The following is a 17226-nucleotide window of genomic DNA, read 5'->3' as shown; positions in this document are numbered from 1 at the left end:
CTTGTTCATCCAAAGCAGGTTCGGTTCACTACCCTTCACTACACACGTTCACTCAGTCTGCCTTCTGCTCCTCTCCAAGCCCCTCTGTATCTTCTTCTGATGCTGCTGGTGATCCTTAATGGACTCTGCACAGTCTCTGTGTTCAAAAGTGTTTGTCCCAAAACAATGAGCCCCAGAGCTGTATTAGTCGCAGAATCCAAACTACCAGCACCTCCTGCCCTCAGCCATGGTTGGCTGCTCAGCCCTTCAATACACTTCACCCAGAGAACAGGGACGCTAAGGATTTCTTGCACCGACCTCGTACTTTCCTACATAAAAAAAGCTGCAGGAAAATAGTATCAAATGAACTGATTTTGCCAGTTCCATGCATCATGTTCCTAGTAATTCAAGTAATTGTCTATCACTCCTCAAATCCCTAAGAATCGTGGAATTATAGATTCTTAGCTTAGGTTGGAAGGGTCCTTAAAGATCACAGAGTTCCAACTGTCTGCCATGGGCTGGTTGCCCCCACCAGCTAAGGCTGCCCAGGACACTAAGACACATTCCCCCAGGACACTAAGGGGGAATGAGGCATAGGTTTGGCCAAGAGGTGGGAAAGAGAGAAGTAGCATTTTCCATGTGGGTTTATTCAATAATTCTCTCACCACTAAGTTGCAGAAAATGGAAGGAAAAAAAACCACAACAACCAACAAACAAGCAAGGGATGAGGCCAAATTATATTGCTGAAGAGGAGTTATAGAGATTAGTGTAGTAATTAATCAAGACAACCATGTCAGCAAGGGTCTGACCTTTATTCCTGCCCTAGTAACAGCTTTGTCCCCGATGACTTTTGGCTTGCATGCTAAAGCGATTTAGATACATCCCTCAATTAATCGCAGGATATCCTCTGGGAGATAGGAGAGCAGTACTGCAAGCTGCCAACAGGGATGCTGAATCAGAGGAGGAGTGACCTAGTGAAGGGCACCTAGTGAAGGACATCAGCAGAGATGGGGAGGTAACCCACAGTTCTCTTTACCTCCTACACTTCACCCCTCACTGCTGGAAGCAAAATTGTTTGAAGCATCTAATTCGAGATCCTGCCATATTTTAAAAGATTAAGATTTCCAAAAAATAAGAAAAATAATAAGAGTGTCTTAAAATAACTTGCGTCTTTTTCTGTAAAGAAGCAACAGCACCACATCAAACTCACTCAGGCAGGATGACAGGCAGCTGCAGAGATCACGGCAGCAGTTGCTTCCCTCTTCTCTCTTTTCTTGTGAGATAAAGACCTTCTATCAGGCAGATGTGCTGCCAATCCCACACTCGTAGAGAGTGTGGAGTCCCTTGCTCAGTGTTTTGGGTCACCTGCAGCTTCTAGAGTAACTAGCAAGCACTACTCTCTGACAAAGAACCTCAAAGCTCTGCAGATGCAGTTGTGCCCCTGAACATATGGGAGGGGAGTACCTTCTATCCTGCCCACTAGGGACAGACAAGTGGAATCTGAGCTCTCTCAGAAAGGCAGTGTACAACTACAGACCTTCAGTAAATAGAAGGACTAAAAAGCTACACATTCAGGAGAGTGGTGAAGCTCAAGATTGGCAAGAGATAGAAACAACACTAGGAGACGTCTGCTTCTATTAGAATAGCTATTATCACAGCAACTGAATACCTGAATCAGTTTTTGTCTCCTAAGAAAAATAACAAACGCATTTGCCCATCAAGTTTGTCCATTATGGCAGTTAGAAGCAGAGACTGTCAGAGCTTTATGCCTGTGAATTAAAGTCCCTGTCAGGATCTTAGCTAGTCAGAGTGAACAGAAGCCTTAAATTAATAGCTTAAGTTACAAAACTCAGAACAGCTAACACACATGTTGAGTACACCCAGCTGGTTGTGAGGTTTTCAGATACTTGTCTGAATGAACCCCAGATCTCCTGCTCAACACAGACAGGGTCTCGTATAAAGTCTGGAATAGATTTTCTAAGGTTTATTTTTAGCAGCTGTTCCACAGTTCTGATACAGAACAGAGACAACCCAGACATGATACTCTGATGGTGAAATGAATCATTCTTTCAGAGCTCTGAAAGCACTAACAGGCCATAAAGGTCCTCAGCCAGACCCGCCTGGGGCCTTTACCCATACCCTCTACCTATTCTAAGAGCCCCACTTCAGCTTAGGGCTCTGCTGTAAAACTGCAGGTCTGTAGCTCCTGTAGCAACGCTTACATGCTTTTACCTGAGCACACCCTATGGTGTGTATATGGTGCACCCTATGGTGAGACTCTGACTCACAGAACTGACTTCCCAGCATCACCTTGTCACTGTGGACCTGCCAAGTGGTTTCTGAGCTGTTTGATCCCACAAACATCACCCTGAATTACTAACGTGTGTTTTCACTTTGGATCTGCTACACTACCATGGACTTGCCTAATAATGTGGACTCGTGGCTGAATCCAAGTACTCTTCAGAAGCCTGGTCTGCTTACCTTGCTTGGAGACAGTGAGACTTGGCCTTGGCTGCCAAACAGAGACTATCTGGTATTATCTCAATTTCTCCTACTGCTAGCACTGACCCTAATTCTTTTCTCAGAAGAGGCACACATACTATTTTTCTCCCATATACCTCAATACAGAGATTACAACATCCTAAACCACAATTAGATTAGGCCACCAGAACTATCTCACACTACAATCCAGATACAAAAATAGATTCCCTTTCCTTAGCTATTGTTGGCAAACACGGGTTCTAGTGAGAGAAGTTATTTCTGGACTTTTACTGGCAAGCCTTCTTTTCAGAGACTAAAAGGAAGAGCTGGTGCTGGTGGAAAAATTGTTAGACATGACTTTGAAGAAATGGCAGTTTCTGCCAAGCTCTTATGTGTGTTTCTCTGTGGGGGGAAAAAGGCTTTATTAGCTTTTCTTTCCAGAGGTCACATCTGTGAGGGTAAGTGAAAGAAAAAGGCACGTATGGAAAGTCCTCCGTCTCAGATTGACAATCAGCTGCACAGTCAGTGCCACAAAAGCCCTTTTGCACTTGTGCCTCTTCTTTCATGAAGGAAAATCCCCATTTTCTTAGAACAAAATGATGGCTGAATGTGAATGCACTGGAGTTTCCCGCTGATTTTGGTACACTGTGTTATCTCCTACTTGGAAACCCTGAGCACTTCTCATCAGGCATTTATATAGATCTGTGCATACACACACATTTACATGATCACAGATGTACAGGGACACATTTCTAAGACTCTAGCATTACAACAAACAACAACCATCCATAAAGACACAATTAAAGTTACACGTTCATCAGACACACTGGTGCACACTTGAACATGCATTGGACTGTCTTCCACACCCACGTGTATCCACATTCATGTTTATATTGTAGTCTTCCACAGTCTGTAGTTTGCACCCACGAATACTAACTGCACAAACCCAGCCCAGCGGAACAAACACTCATTTAATGTGTAATTCAAAAACCATAGGCATGTACTCTCCATGCACTCTGCTGCTGGCTTTCCCCTCTAAACAGGATGCAAATCCTACACAGTCCTATAGGCTGAGTTCTCTCTATACAACAAGTAGCTGAGCTGTGGCACACAAAAGTGCCAACGTGCCATTGCAAGAATTAAAGGTTTTATGAGTCTTTTCTCCACTTCCACAGTCTCCCCCTTCCAGTTAATGTCAAGCGTGTATATATAAATGAGATGTATTTGGGGCTTGTGCCAAGTCTCTGTAACACGGACACAGAAATAATATGGGTAAAACATGATTTGTATTGGGACTGCTCTGGTTGTCTTAAAAAGAAGGTCTTCAGTGACTGATTTGGCCTTTCTGGAAGCTTCTTACTGTTTAAATTGTAGAGTTATGAGACCTCACATTCAGTTCAGCTTATCACAGCTGTACATCCTCATGTGAAATCAGGGGAACTGACTGAGAAGAGTAGGGTACTTGATGAAGCACCTTGGGGATTGAAATGTGTGTTATTAAATGTACATGAAATAAACAAAATTTCACTCCCATTTATTCCAACCAGTCAGAATCTCAAGCAAAGGCAACCTGGCCTTAAGTGGACTGCATTTATATATCTGGAGTGAGCCCAGAAGTGTCAGGTGCTACTCATTCTTATGATGCATGTCAGCATGTAACACACCAGATCTTATCAGTATGAAACCAACACCTCTTTGGGCTGTCCCTCATCTCTGAATGTTTTCACACAGACTCAGAAATCTAAGGTTTTCTCTTCCAGAGAGCATCACTAAAGATTATTCCAAAAAGACACAGAAAATTCTGCTAATATTCCTCCTCCTCTCTACCAATGAATTCACAGAAGACATCATTCATGCTACACCAACTAAGGGCAGACACTAAAACGTTACCTGAATACCCTGAGATCAAATGTCTGTCCAGAAGCAGTGAGTATCAAAAACATGACAAACAATTCACCATTTACACACTGTATCTCTGAATCAAGAGGTTGAAGGTATTTAAATGGAAGCTGACTTGACTTCTGTCTGTTATCTTTTCTGCTTTCTGTCAGCAGCTTCTCTAACACCCACTGCTGTGGCAAACCTTGCTTATCCTGTCTTCCTATGCCACAAAACGTAACCAGATTGGTTTAATTTCTGCAACACCTACGCTGAGAAAGATATTACTAAAAAGCTGTAGAAGAGTCAAGGAACATGTGCTGCGTTCCTTCCAACACCTTGATGAACACTGGATGAACAGAAGTGAAAATACTTTACAAGGAATAAGGCACTTCCCCTCACTTTACAATGCAGTAGGTCACACCAGCTTAGACAGCCTGTACTGACAGCAATTGCCTGCTTTGTTTTGCTTTCCACCACCTTAGCACCCTTTGTGTCAATACATATAAGAACTGAGCTGCGCAGTGTGAGGAGCCCACCTTACCCTTCTGCTCCAATCTCAGCTAGAAGAGGAGATGCGAAACAGCCTTAGAAGACATCCATCTCCTCTGCACGTGGAAGCCCACAGGACAGCAAGGCACACATCCATAGACCCCAGCACTGCGAGTGTGCTGCCTGACATCAGGCTTCATTGCAATCCTATACACCACACTCCACACCTTTAATTAGTTACAAATGCAAAGGAACTGAAGGACAGATTTCCCACCTAGCTTTGCATTTATTAAAAGGTCACCAAGGAAACATGATTTTTTTCCTGTGAACAGACATCAAAAGCTAATGAAACCTGAACTTCATCATTGCTGTGTACCTTTTCTTTTCAGTTTTCATTTAGAAATGAACTTCCTTTCCCCTTCACGAGATAATCCAGGCTCCCACAAGTGCTTTGCAAGAATGGTTTGGCCAAAAGGGTGAGTTATGCATCCCTTCCTTTTTCTCTTTCCACTGACAGCCATGAAACAGTGTCATACGACAGAGGAATGACACACAGCACAACATAATTCTAGCTGTACGTAGAAAATATAGACCTTAAGGTAGCCACATGTGCTATGCATAGATGCACAAAATACAGACATGTATTTAAAGCAATAAATATGCATGTCAGTTGCACACCTTTTGTGTTCTGCCTAAAACCAGAAATAAATGCATGCATACAAACATCTTTGGGCACAACTTCTTCCAAGTGCAGCACACAAACACATCCTCTAGTGTGCATACAGATGTTCCCCTAGCTACTGCATTGAAAAGAACAATTATGCACATCCCATAACTCAGTGGCAGTAACATGCCATTGCCACTTGTGTGCTCGTGTCTGTATTCTAACACATACCCTACCTCTATGCATGCGAGAAGGCTGGGAATCAATAACCACTTACAGCCCTTCAATCCAACACTGTCAACTTTGTTCCCCTCTGTTTATAGTGACAGACAAGAAGAGTGAAGACAGGGGACACATCAGTATGCAGCGTAGGAGAAGTGGACACTATCAGCATAAGCAACAGACAGGAGCTACTGAATTCAGTAGTGGCTGCTCTTGCCTCCTGCAACAAGCAGAGCTGCCGCTGTCCCAGAAATCTGGTTTATTCCCAGGAAATTGATGCAACCAGATAGAAGAAACCAGAGCAATAACCGAGGGCCATTTTCCTAAAACAACATAATTGTACAAAAAAAAAGATTCGGAAAAAAAATTCAATTCTTATTTGTTTCCTAGGTCTGAGCAATGATCTTGTCTACATAACGATGCACAACATGCTCGGTATAACACCAGAACAACTCGATATCATATCCTGCAGAGAAGACAGCATGAAACTAAATATACTTCAGACACAGCAGGCTACCTTTAAAAATTGTCAAGTTGCTTCGTTGACCTTTTAAAGGGAATGAACATACAAATGCATTACATTTAAGAGCAAGTCAATACCTCAATGAATTTCAACCAGTCCTGCAGCATGTGGAATAACCAAAAAGCTGTTGGTCTGACACGAGCTCTAATCATGTACCTCCATCAAAGCTCACAGCCTCACCCACCCAAAATGCTGTCCAAGCATCTCAGAGCTACTCGGTCTCAGCCTACAACATGGCCTTGGTTTTACAGTCCTGAGTTTCTCACTGTATCTATATTCAGAGATCTTCTGCATTATGAACACGTCCCATTACGCCAGGCCTGAATCTCTCCTGGGCAGAGATTGGCATTAATATAAATATAATTATGGTCATTTAATAAATGTATGATGCATGTCACTCTATCTCATTAAATTAACAACAGGAGTGAATTTTGTATTAGTCGTGACAAGGCCCATTTTCAAAGCTGACATTTAATATCACTCCCCAGCATAATCATACATCAGGCTTCACAAATTAAAGGATTTGATGTGAGCGAGGGATGATCAAATACATGAAACCACAGAACCAGTGCTGTAGCTTGCTGCAGATATTCAGCCTATGTAATACATTTACCTACAACTGATGAACCAGCAGAAATTCCAGCCATTTCAGTGCACACGGGGGCTCATGAAAGCATTCCTGATTTAGAAAAACTTCAGCACTTTGACCTCTGGAAGCCCTTCCAATCACCAAAGACAATGGCTTGATCAGAAAAGCGACCTTTCGGTCACTATTTCAGAGCCAGTCTGAGCTGTTTTCAGACTCCATTTACTTCATTCTCCCTCACTAGAAAAGACAAGAGGGCTGCTCGCAAAAGGTCACTGGGAAAATGGTGTCCAGCTGCCTGCTGCAAACTTCCTATGCGCCATCAGACTGCAGGGAACATAAAGCCCATCACATAGCTCATCCAGTGCTTTCATCTTTGGTGGAAAGCAGTAGTATTGGCCACGGTGTTGACTTTAGGTGCCTGTTCACCCAGGTGCAGGACATCTGAAGGTTGTGAGCAAGGTATTGTGTTGCTCAAGCGTGTTTATGCTGCGTTACAGAGCTGTCTCCCTTTTTCCCATCACTGCCAATTGGCGATGTATGCATGCATGCCCTGGGCCATCACAACATGGCTGTACAGCCCATTCTCCCCAACCCAGATGACAAGTCAGATCCAACTCTATTACTTCTCAATGCTGGGAAAAAGAACACAAGACAGACAATAATACAATGGAATTGAAGGCATAATATAACAGAAAAAGAAAGCGGCAGAGGAAATATCTTAACAAGTGCTGGTCCTCCATTGTTTTCACACAGAATTAGCATTTCAAATCAAATAAACTACTTAATTCAATTCTCAGCTCCCTCACAAGCTAACAGCATTTTATATTTATCTCCAAGTCAGAACAAGTCTTTCCACTTGTAGCCTGCTGGCCATCAGCTTTTAAAGGAATACTTCCCACTGAGATGCTAACCGTCCTTCTGATCATGTGGCAAAAACATACACATACTTAAAACCCTACTTAGTAAAAGAAGTCATCTCTACCAGGAATAAGCTACTGCAAAATGGACAGTGTTTCAGGGCTTTTTATTCCCATTGTATGTAGCTGTACTCCTCTCACAGACTCATTTGCAATATCGTTTTCAAACTCATTGAAAATCGCCTTTCTCATTTTGTTTCTGAGTGAATCTCTGATTCAATATTCTTGTGTAAGTTCACCTGCTACTTCCAGCACCACCAAAGGAAACTTTTCGCAATAGCCAAGAAGAGGTGGCACGCAGTAAGAGATTTGGTTAGGAATACTTTGGGAAAAACTTATTTAATCCAAGGCAGAACTTAATTGTGAAGTACACCAGGCTTCAGGCGGCTCTTCTCAGAAAGAACTCCTTGGGTTTTAGGTTACATTTCTGATCAGACGTCATAAGAAGAATAGCTTTTTCTTTTCCAGTCATTGCATTGAATTCTTTTTTACTGTCTTTAGTAGCAATTGCCATGAATTTTCAGTTACTTTCTTAGCTTCCCACATCTAATTCCTACATTACTTTGGCTGATACCCTTTTTCCCCTTTTTCTTTTGTTCACAGAGAATTAACCTATGCATTTTTCACCTCAGAATATCTTGATCATGATTAGGTAAATGGCCTCTACCACTGTTTACTCGTATCTGTCAGAATCTCTAGTAAACAATTAGTACTGGCAAAAAGGAAACAGACTAAAAGAAGTGAAATCCACCTCTTGACAATCCATCTATTACATAGATTCTTCATCAGTGTTATGATTCACTGTCCTCTATGCTCTAATTATCACCTTCTCTTTACTATTATACCAAGATGGGTTTTAACTAAATGTGTTCTCAATTCTTGATTAAGCTTTTTTTGGGATATGTAACAGAATCTATTTTAAAAACATTGGTTTTAAAATTTATAATACCTCCGTAATCTTTTTTTTCTTCCTCTTGTGGTCTGCTTTATTTATAATACATCCTCAGTCCTGGACTATTATCCCATATTAAGGGAAAAACATACATGAACACATGTTAATAGAAATGATGCGCTCTGCCCTTATTAAACGTAATTGGGTCATGATCACTGGTGTCTAGGTAACCACCAACTCTCACACCGAAGATTATTTCACCCTTTCCTATCATAGTGTGGTCCAGAATAGAGCTATATTGGATACAACATCTTTTGTACTAGAAAATAATCATCTGTAATGTTCGGAATCTGTAATAGAATTTACTGCTGCCTACACAAAATCTCAGGTACATAACACCTAGACAGAAGTCTCTATGACCACTCTCCTCTATGACCACTGGAAAGCAGTTCGGTTTATCCATCATTTACACAACCATTACCTTTCCATCTTTTCTTCCTTCTCTCAATTTCAGCTCTAAAAAGTTGTTAGATAATAACAATAATACATCTTTCCTTTTCACCAAGAACCGTACGTATCCCATGACACACAACTGCACTCATTTCCACATGCATCATCTAAGCTCCTCTTGGTATCATATTTGTTTGCTTTAAGAAGAAAGTGTGACGCCAAATCACACTTACACTTGTTTATTCCTTTGTCCATTTTTCTAAGTGGAACTCGCTTATGATAATTACTTGGTTGAAAATATTTTAACGATTCCTTGTCTCACTTCAGCAGCTATTCATCAAAGATTAATATTCTATACTCCAGAAGCTGCCTGTCTTGAGTGTCTGAGAGTAAAAGAAATACTGCAAAACATCAGCACTTGGATGTCTCCAAATTCTCCTTCTCTCACAACTATGAGTAGCCAACAACTTCTTTGATCTCTACTGTCTTCAGCTCGTTCACCTCTCATCTGTCCCCACTTATAGTATGTATGTGAATCACTTTTTAATTGTCCCTAATGTCTGCATTTCCATAGGCTGTGTGCTGTAATTTCTCTTTTCTGACCATGCATCTTCACTTGCAGATAGCCACCATCTGGCATCACATGCATCAAAAATTTCTTCCTTGGACAAAAATTAGAATATAGCAGGTTTCTCTTTGTCATCCATATGTGGTATACAACAGAGCCTCTTACCTAAAGATAAGCCATGAAGCTCCAGAAATATCATGTCTAAACATATTGCCTTCTCTGCCTCATAGATTACCCAGCACAAGCAACCTCTTTCATCTGTAAGTTTATCACATTCAGAAACACATATTTCTCCTCCGTTATTCAGAATTAAAGTGTTTGCAATTCAGTTTGGTTTAATTTACTTTGGAAATGAGTTAAGCCAAATTTAATTAAGGCCACCTTAATTCTGCTTCAGTGTTGACATGTGGCTTAATGTGGTTTAGCACAGGACTTTCCACTTGCTCCTTTAGCTAATTCAGAGGTACTTACCTGCACATTCTCATACAAACTATTATAGAATTCAGCCTGTTTTAATTAATTATCAAAACAGAAAGGTAACTTGGTTGCATTGTAAGTATTTTTAAGAGAAGAACCTGCAAGTTACTAAATCTCTCTTTAAACCAACAGAGAAAAAACTAGAGTACATCTGAAAATAGCAGGCAGACGAATTCAAATTCGTACAAGGAAATAATATTTAGCACTTTCTGATCCCTGGAACAAAATATCAGGGGACCAGATGGATTTCCAATCATGTGATGCTCTCAAATCCAGTCTGAATTCTTTCTTCTATGAAAAATCTTACACAAACACGAGGGTTTGGTACAAAGCTGCCTATGTAGTATAGGAGGTCAAAACCAGAAGAGCTGATGGTTCTTTCTGGGACCATAAGCTGAAATAAGTGTTGTGGAAGAAGGGAAAGAGGAAAGACAATGCTATCAGTACAGGAGCTTAGCACATATGAAAAAAAAATATAAATCTCAATTGGGAACATAAAAAAGGAAAGACCAAAGAGACAAGAACTGGATGAGAAAAAAAAAGAAGAAGAAAGGATGCACCTACAGATTTCAAAGTTGGCAAGAATGAATAGAGTTAGTTTGATTTCTTTTTGACAAGACCAAGGGACCTACGATTGGATCATCCATGAATAAAGACAACAGTGGATGTGGCAGAGAACAGCAGATTAAAGAACCTGGGAGCTACAGCAGCTGTGAGAAGTACAGTGCAGAAATCAGTGGAGGGACAGAATGGAGGAGGAAGTGAGATTAAATTTCAATATATAGTTTACATTCAATATTGGACAGCATATCCAATACCACTAATATCACTAGTATGAACTAGTGGAGTTCACTGCTGCAGGAAATCCCGTGTGGGAAAATATTACGAAAGGGGACAGAAAAGTGCCATAATTATCAACAGAGAAAGTTGCTCATTATCATTACCACACCCTCGAAATAATCAGGCCTCATGCTGCAGCATATGAAGCAGAAAGGAGGCAGGTCAGGTGGGCCGGTAGGATTATTTCTTCTTTTCCATGTCTTAGTGTAATTGAATCAGTTGCACTACAGCCTGGTTTTGTTCTCTTAGGAGCCACGAGGAACCAAACACTGTATGAGACAGGATACCTGATCATATGGACCAATGGTCTGATCCAGCATGGCAAATGTTATGATGCTAAGAGGGGTAAAAATCAATCTTCGCAGAAAATCCTGTGTATAAAAGACTTTGAAATTTAGATGCTTCTAAAATCCATGCAGAGTAAAAGACAAACGTGGCTCCTCTAGCCTGTGCTTTTGCAACCTCCCATTCTTATTTGCCATGCCTGAGGAGTTCATGATTAGACTATGAGCTTCATCAAAGGGCAATTTTCAGCTGCCAAATAGATTTGTACAATAAATCCACATGGGACCAGATTAACAAGCAAGAGAGACATCAGAAATCAAAAACCTAGCCGCTGTAATTCCACTGAAAACTTGAAAGGATGATGTGCAATGATATTTAGACTTTTAAAGAGACACTGCCAGAATACTACAGCTAGTTTTCATTAGGAATTTTGCTTTTCTGTCTCACATCCTTCCCAAGAGTTCTTTTCATTAGCAGACTTAAATCCCACTTATATTCAAGGCTGCACCGTTCAGAACTGTTCAGTGGGCTTCAGAAAGAGTAACATTTCATCCAAAGTGCAGCATCTTTTCCATGCAACCATAAATTAATTAATTGCAAATGAATTTTTTGATTCTAACATCTAAGTTGTCTGGGTTTGCAATGTCAGCACCTGGGAATCTTCGATCTAATCCCATCCACAACTCCCAGAAAATGGGTATGACTGAATACTTGCATTTCTGATTCCATGTAGTCTGGCTTTTTATTTCCTAGGGAAATAAAAAAAAAAGCTTCTAGGGAAGCAGCTCGATAACTCTTTCCAATCTGTACCTACTACCACCTTTCTTCCCAAGAGTATGGGAAGACTGGGCTGCAACCAAGCATCTAGAAAGGTTTAGAAGTAGTTGAGGGAGAAAACAAACAAACAAAACAAGTATCAGCTGTTTATGGTATATTGGAAGGGGAAAAAAGAGAAATATCAGCATTCAGAAATGTACAGAATCAAGGTAACATCTGTTTTCCTTTCCTGGGTCCCACAGAATCTGCTGTGTTCCTTGGTTTAACAAATAAACCAGCTGCTAACTAGGAGATGCTCACATCATTTGCAAGTAAAAGGAAAGAAACGCAGGGATTTGTTGGAACAAGCCCTTTAAGACTAAGCCCCAAACAGAAGTGGTAAACATCAGAGCTACAGCAACTGATCGATTATATACAGTAGTGGAAAAGAGTTGAGAGAAAGAGGGGAGCACATGATGGCTCTGCTTTGCTGTTCCAAATACATCCATGTCTAGTGTACCTCCACAGAACTAGATGCTTCCAACTCTGCAAAGTCAGATCTACAATGACCTCATCCCATCATTACTTTCTGTTGTGCTGAAGAAAAAAAAAAAACACAAAACCTAAAAAACACCACTAACAACAAAACACAAAGCAATTACAAACCACAACAAGGGAGGGAACCTGTTCTCCAGTTACACTGACAGACAGCCCTCGATAATCTATCAACAACAGAGACAAAGGAACTGATTTAAGATGCTATTACTTCCAAAGGGCTCAGATTGTGCTACTCTGTTTATTTAGGAGTTGGAGAAGTCGAGATCCTATTTGATCAGCTTTGAAATTGGTTCCAAAAGGCTGAGAAGTCAGCTGATTTTTCATTTCTCTGTAGTTCAAGGCCATATACATTTCTCCTTTTGTTTATATCAACAAAATCCGAGTTAGGATATAACACTCATTTTTTCTGCCAAGTCCGTGGAGAGTTCTCATCCAAGACTTTGCTCATCTGACTCAATCCAGCCTAAGAGGACCAGAAAATACAGGTTTGTGGCTGCAAGCCACAAGCCCTGGTGCTGTGCTTGCAGACTAATCATTATGTTGCTCTGGCCATCCAAGGAAGATGAATGCTCACCGTCTCCTGGTTGGTTTGCTCTTTCCCATGTGCCTTTGCTCATTTCCTAAATGCCATTAACCTTTATATCGTTGCATTAAGTGAAATCATCAAGACTAAAAGGTACCATTAGAATATCTTGAAAACTGAATCACAATTTACTGAAAAGGATTGGTGGGCACAAAAGGAGCATGAAAATACGGAAAACAGGATGCAAACGTTTGCAATGGGCAACAACTAAAGAAAACACAATGAGCAGAAAACCTTAATTTAATCCTTCACTCCTTAGATTACTACAAGATAACTATTTGTTTTTCTCTTATACTTCTCTTACAATTACAGCTGCTTCCAATTTGAATCACTTTGGACCAGAACTGGAAGCAGAACTATTTAGAAAAAAAAAAACAAAAAAACATTCTTCTATATTTCTTAGCATCTGCTTTTGAATGACGTGCCCAGGCCTCAGAGGGTTCACTAGATGCACGTTTTAGAGATGATTTTTTGGATAGAAACTTCTGGATGCTTGTGAAACTTACTCATACTTAGGAAAAGTGTAAAACGTGGGAGACAATGGAAACCAGAAATAGGAAAAGCCTCAGATTTCAAAGATGATGTAAACAATTTACTGGAATGCTCATCAGAAAGCCCAGAATAAACTCCATCTCTTTTCATTTCCCTTCTGCAAGTACTTATCAAATACGCTCTGTGGCAAGAACATTGCTGCAACCATTTCTGTTGGTGCCTGAATACTGGCATGAGTCCAAATTAAAATTATTTGCAAGTTTGTGCACTAGGCATCCAATTACAAGAATGATATACAAGAATATCATTGCTTCTGTATGCCAGTAAGACAACGTTATGCGACTGCAAACTCCCTCAAAACAACCCAATTTCTGACTATCGACTGTAATAAACTGCTTATGAATAAGGCATACATAAAAATTCCACAGAAATATAATATGTGATACGCAATAATAAGGAAGATAAAGAAAATCTTTCATTGCCTATAGATAACTATAAAGAAACAGAACTGCAATTTCAGGGACAAATGATGTATTAGTAACAATTTGGTTATTTTGGACAGAAATGGGTCAAACCAGAGCAGTCCACCTCTGAAAGAGTAGCAAGAGGAAAGGCTTTCATCTTGGCATACTGCTTTATTTCTGCCACACTTTCACGGCAATTCACTGGTTCATTACTTGTATAAAATAATTCAGTAAATGCTAGCCAGGTTACAGGGGATGGATAATGGCAGCTCTTCCCATTTATTAGACTCTCATCTCTGCAGTTACTGTATAAGGGGCCAGGATGCAGAGCTTTTCATCCAGTTCTGCTACCCGTTTATCAGCAGCTCCGTCCTTTTATCCCTCAGCATTTAAGTACTTCCATCTCCGAAATACAAACTATTGGCTCTTATCTAACAAGAAAGTTATCTTGGTTTTATGCCAGTATAGCATAGGAAAAACAAAAAGATGCAATTTATTAACCTTCTAAACAGAACGAGACAGACTTCAGCAAGATGGCACATGATTTGTGGAACACACGTTACATGACTAATGTCACATCCTCGCTCACACGAAGATGGCTCACAGAACCTTCAGGGACATTCACTCTCACAATTTATCTGGGGTGAGTTTTGTAGAGATGGGGGCTTCTAATTGTTAGACAGGCCATGACTTTTGACAGTTACTCTGGCCAGGCTCCACCTGCCAATTGCTGCCGTTACATCAGGCACAATTTTACCTCTAATTTCTCCTACTGTAAATGACTGGAGAGAATGCAAGCAAAATCAAATCAAACCAACCAACCAACCAACAAAACAACATCAGTTTTTCCTCACCTCTAGCTTGCTTTACCAGTTCAGTGAATTGAGTAGTTGGACTCAAAAGAAGAAAAACTTTTCCAACATGAAGATGGGTTCTATGGAAGAGCGTTCCTGAAATTCCCCAAATCCTCCTTTCAAAGGTGTTTTGAACAACTATCAACAATTTCTTATGAACGTATGGCCACTCTGCTCGGTGCTGCTCTCCCTGATTCCATCATCTCTGCAAATGGATGGCTTTTCCCTCTCATCAAGTCGGATAATAAAAGTTGGGGCATTCAATTCCCCTCATTCAGAAGCATTAGACTGGACAGAATTAATTTTTTCTCTTGACTCTCCCAAAGACTTTCTTCAAAAAGGGATCCACGTCACCAGTAAAATCTCCTTCAAAGGGTACTGTCAAAATATCTGGAATAATTTAAAAACTCATTTGTTACTCCTTGTTGCGTGTATCCCTTTGAAGCAAGAAGCTGAAGTCTATTTACATCAGTACTTCATCTCCTCTACCAGGCACAACATGTCAAGGAAAATGCCTTTCCAACACCACATGTACTGAGAGAGCACGGAGCTGAGTTTTGAGATTTGCCATGTTTCTACTATATCTGTTTTGGAACGCAAATGTATACATGGCTCAAAATACATCAAACTCGTAGGATGGTGAATACAGTTAGTAATCTGAACATCCCAGTGCAGTACGTTACTACAGGCGTCTTAACTAGTCAGCCAAGAATCAAGAAGAATAAAGTGTAGTACAATAGGATATGGTAAAACAAAGAGCTATGCCAGTTTAAAAATGAATCACACTGAAGAAACTTAGGAGAATATCCATATGTGTCAGTGCAGATTTGATTCTTTTGGGCCAATATTTGCTCCCGATTGTACTGAATAGAGCTTTCTATGGCACAGCCTTATATTCAGTATTCTGCAAACCAAATAAGACAAGATGGCTCAACAAAATCCTGCAAAAGGAGGACAGTAATACAAACCTGGAGGGCAATAGGTCCAGTGAGGGAGTTAATACAGACTGCATTCACACTGGGAGAGAAATGATAGGCAGTTTCTGATTACTTTTTGATTGTGAGATTGTAAACTGGTAGAAGTAGGAAGGAGAATTCCTTGTTGAAATGGACTGCTTTGTTTTAGGCAGCTTTCAAATGGAGACACTGCTGTTCTAAGACTCAATTGGACAATCCAGACAAAATCAAAGAGAGTCTGGATTTTTTTTCCCCTTCTTTTCTTCTTCTTTATGTTGAATAAAACCTTAGATAAGATCAATAGTTTCTTTAGTTTTATGTTTCTCTTCCTTAAGGGTAGATGGCTTATTGCATTTCCATTGATCACACAGACAGGGAGATTCAACAGAGACAAGTCATCTTTTCTTTTGCTCTCATTTCTGCCCTCCCCCCATACCCATTTGAAATCAAATGACTTTTAATCGAGGCTGGGGTCACAACTGTTTCTCATTTACATATCACTAGTAACAAATTCATGCCTTATTTTTCACTCACTAAACTGCTTTAGAAATGAAAGTCACATTTCTATACATGATATGCCACACACCGTGCAATCGAAAAACTTTAGGAACTTCTTTTCTGGGCCTCTCTATCAGACAGGTTACCTCAGCCCTCCTACAACATTGCTCTGTGGTGAGAGGGGGCTTACCTGACAGCCCTGTGTATTTAATATTTAAGCTTCTTACAGTCTCTACAAAGCCTTCCTCTGTTTTTTCCTAAATCCTTTGCAAACTCCCTATCAGATATGTGCAACTTCAAGCACAAGAAGTTTGTATCTCAGTTTACAGTCAGCAAAGCAGCTACATTCACCATTATTTTCACCATTTTCAAGAAGGAAGAAAGTCAAAGATCAGGATCCAGAACTGCTACCAACACCATTAGAAGCCTGACCACCAGCTTACTGAGTGGTGGTGCACTTGGGTGAACGTTGCATAAAACATTTTAGATCTGCTGGCACAACTTATGCAAACTTGGGTTGAAAATACTGAAGGAAGTAGAGAACAAATCATTAGACACTGATATAACCTGATGTCCAACTGCTTTTAGATGTTACTCAGATTATCTAGGAAATGAGTTAAATTCTCCATGGAGATCACTAGGAGTTTTGCCACTGACATTAGTCAAGGTAGAATTTCTCCCCACTGTCTGAAGGAAATTTAAAACCCCACCACAACCTGTGGTACCTATTGCACCCCATCAGCACTTCTCAGAGTAGGGAGCATTAGGTGTAATGCTCAGGGCAGTTATATTCTCTTTCTTTAAACCA

General features: G+C 40.4%; 1 protein-coding gene across 1 annotated transcript in view; it reads right to left on the bottom strand.

The window, feature by feature from the left end:
* Positions 1 to 17226, bottom strand: part of LOC146758568 (cytosolic carboxypeptidase 4-like) — a 79069-nt gene that overhangs the window by 34820 nt on the left and 27023 nt on the right. The window lies entirely within an intron of this gene.

The sequence above is a fragment of the Coturnix japonica genome, chromosome 13 (assembly GCF_054131305.1).
Source record: "Coturnix japonica strain WE chromosome 13, WE-NBRP24, whole genome shotgun sequence".
Taxonomy (NCBI): domain Eukaryota; kingdom Metazoa; phylum Chordata; class Aves; order Galliformes; family Phasianidae; genus Coturnix; species Coturnix japonica.
Note: the sequence above shows the minus strand (reverse complement) of the source record. Positions and strands in the feature narration are given on the sequence as shown.